Here is a 7542-nt window from a genome sequence, read left to right on the forward strand (position 1 = left end):
TCAGGGCCACAGACCATTTACCCCCAGTGGTGGGACTCCAGCAGCAGCAAGCGGAGAGGCTGTTTGGTGAGTCCACAGGAGCCTGGCTTCCCACAGCCGTCCACTCCCCTTCCACCAACCCAGCATCCGCAGCTGCGGTGCTCACAGGTGCCAGCGGGCACAGCCCCGCGCGTTGCCTTTTGCTGCACGTTGCTGGCAGCAATGATTATCGAAAGGTTGTTACAGATTGCCTTATGTTTGGGTGATGGAGCTTTTGGACAAAGAATATGGTCCAGCTTATTCTGGATAGCAGCTGCATCAGCATGATGGAGGATGCTGTTGTTTGTCAAACTCTTTAAAGCCTATAGTGTGCTGAGAGAGGAGAAATGGCGTGTTCCAAAGTAATTACAAATTCACACTGTATTATTCCTTCACCTGTCTCTCCACATTGAAGGACCATCTCGCCTTAAATAAAGTCATCTGTACAAAAGCCTTGTTGAAGATTAACCACACAAAGAGCTTAAAGAGATGGTACCTCAAACAAATCTCTAGAAGCACAACTATTTTTCAAAAGTGCAGCCTAAATAAACATCTATGGAGGATCACTTTTTAAAACCATCTTGGGAAAGAAGTCTCTTACACTTTATTTCAATGCACAGCTCTGAACAGAGTAATTTTCAGTCTATGATCTTTTCATTTTGAAGTCTGTCTGCCTGGGATTTTGAATTCTAATTAGTATATCTACTGGAAGCCACAAACTGCTACCACTTCTCCCCCTTAAAACTGACTTCCCACAGTATTTTCTAGCTTCAGCAGATTAGCAAAAATCACTGACAAGGTGAAAGCCGTGAAACTATTTTTCGATAGTTTCATCTTTCTTTAGGCAGATTAAAAAAGTCTTATCATTTAAAGCTGGCATTTGGCTTCAAAGACTACTTACTTTTTCTGCTATATCAGGACAAAAAAATATTTTGAAGACAAATTAGTGGAACCGTTCTGCTCAGGAACCTGTAACAAATTGCTGTTATTAAAAAAAAAAAAAAAAAGGCTACCCTTGGCTAATAAACCCAATCTTCAGCCGTATTTCTTCAGTTATGGGGTACGATGGTTCATGCTTTGTAACATACACTGCTATATGTACTTCATATGTACATGCATATACAGAGGTATTGTGTATCCTTACCAGAAGTGATGAAGGCTCCTATGTGCTTGAGTGACCACAGAACCAACACACTGACTCACATGTATTCAAAATATCCAGAAAAGCACAATAAATGTTTAGACAGTTTCAAAGAAAAAGCAGAAAAAATTCTTAGCCAAGGTCTCATTTTAGATACATATGAATGTATCTCATCAATTTTATGAATATAGCCACATAGACACACCACGCAACATTGACTGCAAAAGCTACCTCTATCCAGTAACCTATTTCTGCTTAGTCTCTGTGTACACATACGCAGGCATGTTGCAAGAAGAGCCAGAGGCCACGAATGCACTGCAAAGAGCAAGTTTTATGTTAGTTACCTCTCTACTGGGAGATCTCCGAAGTTGCACCTGAGCTCCCAGGCAGAGGTGACACCAGCGGGGACGCAGGCGCTGGTGAGTTCAGCCCTGCTGGAAGATCGCTGCGCCTGCTGAGCTCGCCTGCATTTCAAGGCTTCAGGCAGGCGCAGCCTCCCGCTCTTTCCCACAACAGAGCAGGAATCTCAGACATAGTGATAAGGTGCCCCGAGTTTCTCACAGGCCTATGTTATCTAACACAGAGGTTCTACTCATCAAGCACACAAGGCCAGTAAAACAATTAGTGTGATGTGTGTGCTTTTTCTACAGGCAGGTGCAAGTCACTTGAGCATATTTACGTTTAACTAACCTCCTCGCCAAATCTTCCGCTACATTCCCATATAGTCTCTCAGTATTGCGATCTACTTTTGAAATAAGGATGAAGATGATAATGATGATCTTGAAGTTTTTGTAACAGAGGTTCACATATGGGTTGCTCCAGGACCAGCCTTGGTAGGCCTTTTATTACTGCTGAGGATTTTACTCACAGGCATCTTGATCTAGAGTCAATGTAGTGCCTTAGGAACTAAGATTTGAACTGAACTTGCATTAATTATTTTGTTGTTGTGAATAAAACTATACACTATAATGAGAGTGTTTTAAATGCCAGCCTAATACACAGACTACACTTTAAAGAATTGGAAAAGGCACCATTAGGTTGTGTCAGATTTTAGACCTACTGAGAAAACATGATCGTACAAAAGAAGCATTCCAAAGACTCCTGGTGGTTTTGCATCAGATTTATTAACCGCTCTTCTCATTAACCTCATTTCTTGTGTCTGACATCAGTAATTTTAGGAAGAAAGGCTTGCAGCTAAACTTCCATCTTGGTAAGCTGGTGCATTCCACACAGCTGATCAAGTGCCCCTGTACAAGTTTAACAGCAGCACTGCTGCTGCTGCTCCCAAGTGAAACATCTCTAGTTTGTTTAATGCCTCTCTGATGGCGTGATGATCTATAGACCCAGTGCGTTCTGAAAAGATGACATCACGCAGTTGTCCCGGTAACCCAGCAGGAGCTGCTCTCCTGCTGCGTCAACCCACAGCACGAAATCAATCAGAAACCCGGCATGTTGTTCTCAGCTTGAGGGGACACCACGAGATTGCGTTAGCAGCACCGGAGCATCTCAAGAACTCAACCGAGTTGCAGTGGTGGAGGAGTGAAGCCCTTTTGCCCACAACCTCATGACTCCTCTTCATCCCCAAGCACCTGGCAAAGCTTCCCTGGTGCTTGGGGCTCTCCCAGACATACATCCACCACTCTCCCTCTGTCATATTTTGGTATGACGCTGTCCTGCAGACTTTCTTTTTTCCTCATAAGTGGAAAACCTGTAGAGGGCTTCATAAAATCTCCTTGAGCCACCTTCTCTCAAATTTCTATCAAGTTTGGCTAAAATTAGCAGATTCCTGAGTTACTAGGGTAGAATGAGCGAACATGACAGACATCACAGAACTGCAGAAGCTTTCCCTTGTTAGGTATTAGGTGGTTATTAAGAATCATGCACATTTTTCATCAGTGCTAGGTATTATCTTCCCCCAAATAACATATTTTGAAAATTATCTTTACGTAGGTAGGGCCTCTTTCAGTTCACAATCAGATGCACTTAATTAAAAGGCAGCATGTTGCCTGACCTGATCTTCCCTAAGGCACCTCCATTAGGCAGACTATATGGAGTATTGACTTTGTCGCCTGTTTTAATACAAAAAAAGGTCAAAGCTTACCCACATAACTTCAAAAGATGAGAAATGCAAAACCAATGTGCATATTCATTCTTTCTGCTAGTATAGGAGCACAAACGTATGCTATTGCAAATGAAATATCAAGATTTTCTTCCTTTTCTTTTAGGTGTACCAGTAAGCACATCTGGTTAACATTTAACGGTAACTTTAAATTTCAGTTAGAATGTGTTTGTCTGCATTTGTTCACAAACAAAACTTTTTAAACTTTATAAGTGATCACCTTCACTGCAAATTTATGACCTGTACACAGAAGCAGAGTTTATTTTTCTCCCTGAAACACTTGACCTGTAGCATGGATACCAGTATGCAGCATCAAGGACATTTGCTTATCTGAGGTTTCAGCCAGCATATAACAATACACCTGCATGTACCTATAGACTGTATTTGCCATACAAACGCAGGCACCTTTTTCTGCTCAAGTCACTATATTTGGCCAGCTGTAGCCATGCAGAGAGGCTCTGCAACCAAGATATACACAACTCCAAAGCACAAAGCAAGTATTATTTCTCTCTCTCACACACACACATGATCGGCAGGGCTTACTGAGCTACTGGGCTCAGCACCAGTGTGCTGGCAGCCTGGTCAGATGCCTGAAGCTGTTGCTGGGCAGGGAGGTGTCAGTCAGGGAGGGATGGTGGGGATGGCATGAGAACAGAGCCGCAGACCTCGGGGACCGCTGAGCTGCACTCATGCATCAAATCGACCGATGCTGTCGACACCGACAGCCTGACTGACTGCCAGCTGCGGGCTCGACACCCTTCATTCCTTCCCAATTTTCTACCTTTTCATGTTCATGCTTTACTCTTGAATCCCTGAGCTACCAGTAAATTGCTCTGTCAACGATCTTACTCCAGCCTGTAATTTTACCTCTCCTTGTTTCTACAGGCTTTCTCATGGTGCTGTCTCACATGGCAGCGCAGTTTCCAAAACCAAAGCAGGGGTTATGCGGCTGTGCCCAGGACGCGCGGAAGGCCGGCAGACAGACAGTGAGGTGTGGTGAGCAGGGAAGGCACCAGTGGGTTACCAAGAGCACAAGCTGAGGGTCAGAGGAGCAAAGAAGAGATTTGCAGGTATTACAAGAACTGAGAACTTAACAATCATTTTTGCTGTTGTTGTTCATGCTAAAAGAAAAACAACGCCATTTCTCAGGCTTTTCGTGGCGACTCAGAAGTGGAGACTACAGTGAGTAGAGGAGGATGCTAGTGCAGGCAAGGACCATGAGATATCTGAGGTGGCTGCCTCAGGAATGGCCTATCGACAAGAATGAACCATCTACATAACTATGCCTTCAACCGGCAAATTAATTTGCTCTTAGTAATTGAGGAAAACAGTCCTTTAGACAAACATCTAAGCAGACGGTAGATAAACAAGTGATTGCAAAGTATTTTCTGCAGGTTTCAGTACTCTATGGTGATGGGCCCTGTATAGTATACAAATTAAATGAAGGTGAAAAACCCAATAAAGTTCTGCCTTTCATTTCACTGTGGGATCCACCACTGATTTGTGCTATTATTACACTAAAAAACAACAACAGTAATTTAGCAACATCTTTGGTTTTTTTCCATCCTACTGTAGAATTAAATTGAATGGCATTCCTACTTCCCTTCATTCCAACATACTGTCTTAATGTAACATCCTCATGAAACAATTTTTTAAAAACTTGAAGCCAAGAGACGCCAACACATTTAATCATTGCAAAATGGAAGTGAACAGAGGGCTGCTTCACACAACACACAAAAAGGACCTTATTAAAAAAAACAGATTTACTTGTAGACTTTATGAATTTAAGCCCTTTCTTTCTTTAGCCAGAAGCATCATGATCTTGAGACATTTTATAACCACAGCTATTGTGTGAAAATTTTAACATATGACCCAACTGATTTCAACAGCTTCAATGCTATTCCTACAGACACAGGTTCCTTAATGTTGTTTCAGTTGTACATCAGTAGTTTTATATAAAGTAAAAAAAAGAAGCAACTTTTTACTCATTCTTAAAACCAAAAATCCTGGGGAAAAGTTAATAACATAAGCAATCGGTTAATCTGAAAAAGAAATTAACAGATTGCTTTATTACTTTTTCATCAAAATTAAATCTCAGTATTTAAATATGTGTAAGTCGATCTAAACTTTATAACTGTAAAACAAACTTAACTGCCCATGCAAACTATCACGTATTTGCTACATGTAATTAGCACTTTCAGTTTTGACATAATCAGTTACATTACCTAGAAAGTGTTATGTGGCAGAAATCGTTCTAATAAAAAATAAACAAAAAAATCAATTTTATTCCTAGGGTTTGACTGATTAAAAAGCAGCAACAAGCCTGTGGCCTCCTACCCACTTTCTGGAAATTGCTTGTGGGCATGGAAACCAGAGCATGCATTAGCATTTGGGGGTGCTAACAGAATACCCCTGCCCAGCATGAGAGTTAGGAAAAAGAGAGAGGAACATTTTTAAAATGCAGGTATGAGTTACTCCTAAAAAAGGAAGAATCTGCATGAAAATAATAGATTAAGCTCTGAAATGGATCTAACTTTGTGGTCTCCAGGCACTGTAAGACAAAGTAACAAAAGGTTTCAGGATTCAGTTTAGGTGAGTGTTTTCATTGGTCATGTGTTTCTTCAGTAAAAAAACATAATTTAGTTTCTGCCCTTTACCACTATCAATTGCAAAAAAATTCCTTGTGTTTTCAGAGAACATCTCATCAAGATCTTCTGTTTAAGTATTCAGTTTCTGGCGAGTTTTTGCTATCATTTTTAATAAGCCATATGTTATAATGCAAATGAAAACTGGTAAGCTTCAAGCTGTTAGACTCTCAAACTGGATTTTATTCCATGGGTGTTCATAGCTTCAAATATCGCTATTGCAAATGCAAGTCTTTCCCTCCCCACCTCATTAAAGCTTGTTCACTACTCACTCAAAATACATGTATCTCATATGTGAATACCCTAAGAATCAACATTTCGTACACAGAAACAACAATGCAAGATTTACAGAAACAATTCAAATTTAATGCAAGATTTACACCAGACAGATTCCCAGTGAAAGTCAGGGAAGAAATGACAAAAGAAATCCCACCCACGTGATGGTATATGAATATTTTCTTATAGCACATTGTTTTAAACCAAGAACACAGCCACATTTATCTTCTTGAACTCCTCTGGGCTACAGGCATGTGCAGCAACTCCAGTTCAGAGGTGCCAGAGAGCTGGAGTACCTGCTGACCCCCTTGGCATCTTGAGCTTAGGAAAAAAAGCTGTACAGTTAGATTTTATTTTAAGCACGTACGCTAGGTGTATGCTTTCCTTTTCTCCAACCCACAATTCTATTGAGGGCAAAGCATAAATAAATTTGTTTGTCCATGGCTTACGTGTCCTTATCCTTCCTAATTATCACCCACCTTAAAAACAAAAGAACCCCCCCCAACCTTGCTTGGATTAAACTTTCATCTAATGTAACAAAATACTTTGAAACATAGCAGGAAGGACTTAAAGTGTCGATGCTATACTTTTCACAGAATGGTTGGGGTTGGAAGGGACTTCTGGAGATCATCTAGTCCAATCCACCTGCTAAAGCAGGTTCACCCAGAGCAGATCACACAAGAATGTGTCCAGGTGGGTTTTGAATGTCTCCAGAGAAGGAGACTCCACAAACTCTCTGGGCAGCCTGTTCCAGGGCTCTGGCACCCTCAAAGTGAAGAAATTTGAGCAAAAGCATTAAGTATAACTTAATTTTCCTTACTATCCAGTGGAGCAAAATTAAGACCCTCATCAGTCTGATAAGACACGTGGGGAATTCTAGATCTAGCCTCACTGAGAGTGTATGATAATCATTTTCACAGATATCAGTAACGACAGCATTAATATTTCTCCGCTTGCCTTACACTTGCAGTATCTTAGCACTGTATTAATAAGGTTTATAGACAGACTTACACATGGAGATTAACCCATCTTCTGACAGCTATAATTAGGCATTAGTAAGTGCACACTTAAAAGCCCGGTTGTATATGCAAGCAACAATGTTATTGATTTCCCCCAATCCACAAAACATCCCGAGACAGACAAGTTCTAGTCCCCACTCACGCACACTCTCAAGGTGTTCCAAACTCCTTTCAGGGCCCTTACAAAACTGCACTACGGAAAAAGAAAAAAATTAATTTGTCCTATGTACTCCAGATATCGCTATAGGAGCACAATAAACTTAGTCTGAACTTTGGCTTCTCAGTTTGATTTTAAAATAAAATCTAAACCTTTCTTCATGCTAG

This window comes from Caloenas nicobarica, chromosome 1, assembly GCF_036013445.1.
Source record: "Caloenas nicobarica isolate bCalNic1 chromosome 1, bCalNic1.hap1, whole genome shotgun sequence".
NCBI lineage: Eukaryota > Metazoa > Chordata > Aves > Columbiformes > Columbidae > Caloenas > Caloenas nicobarica.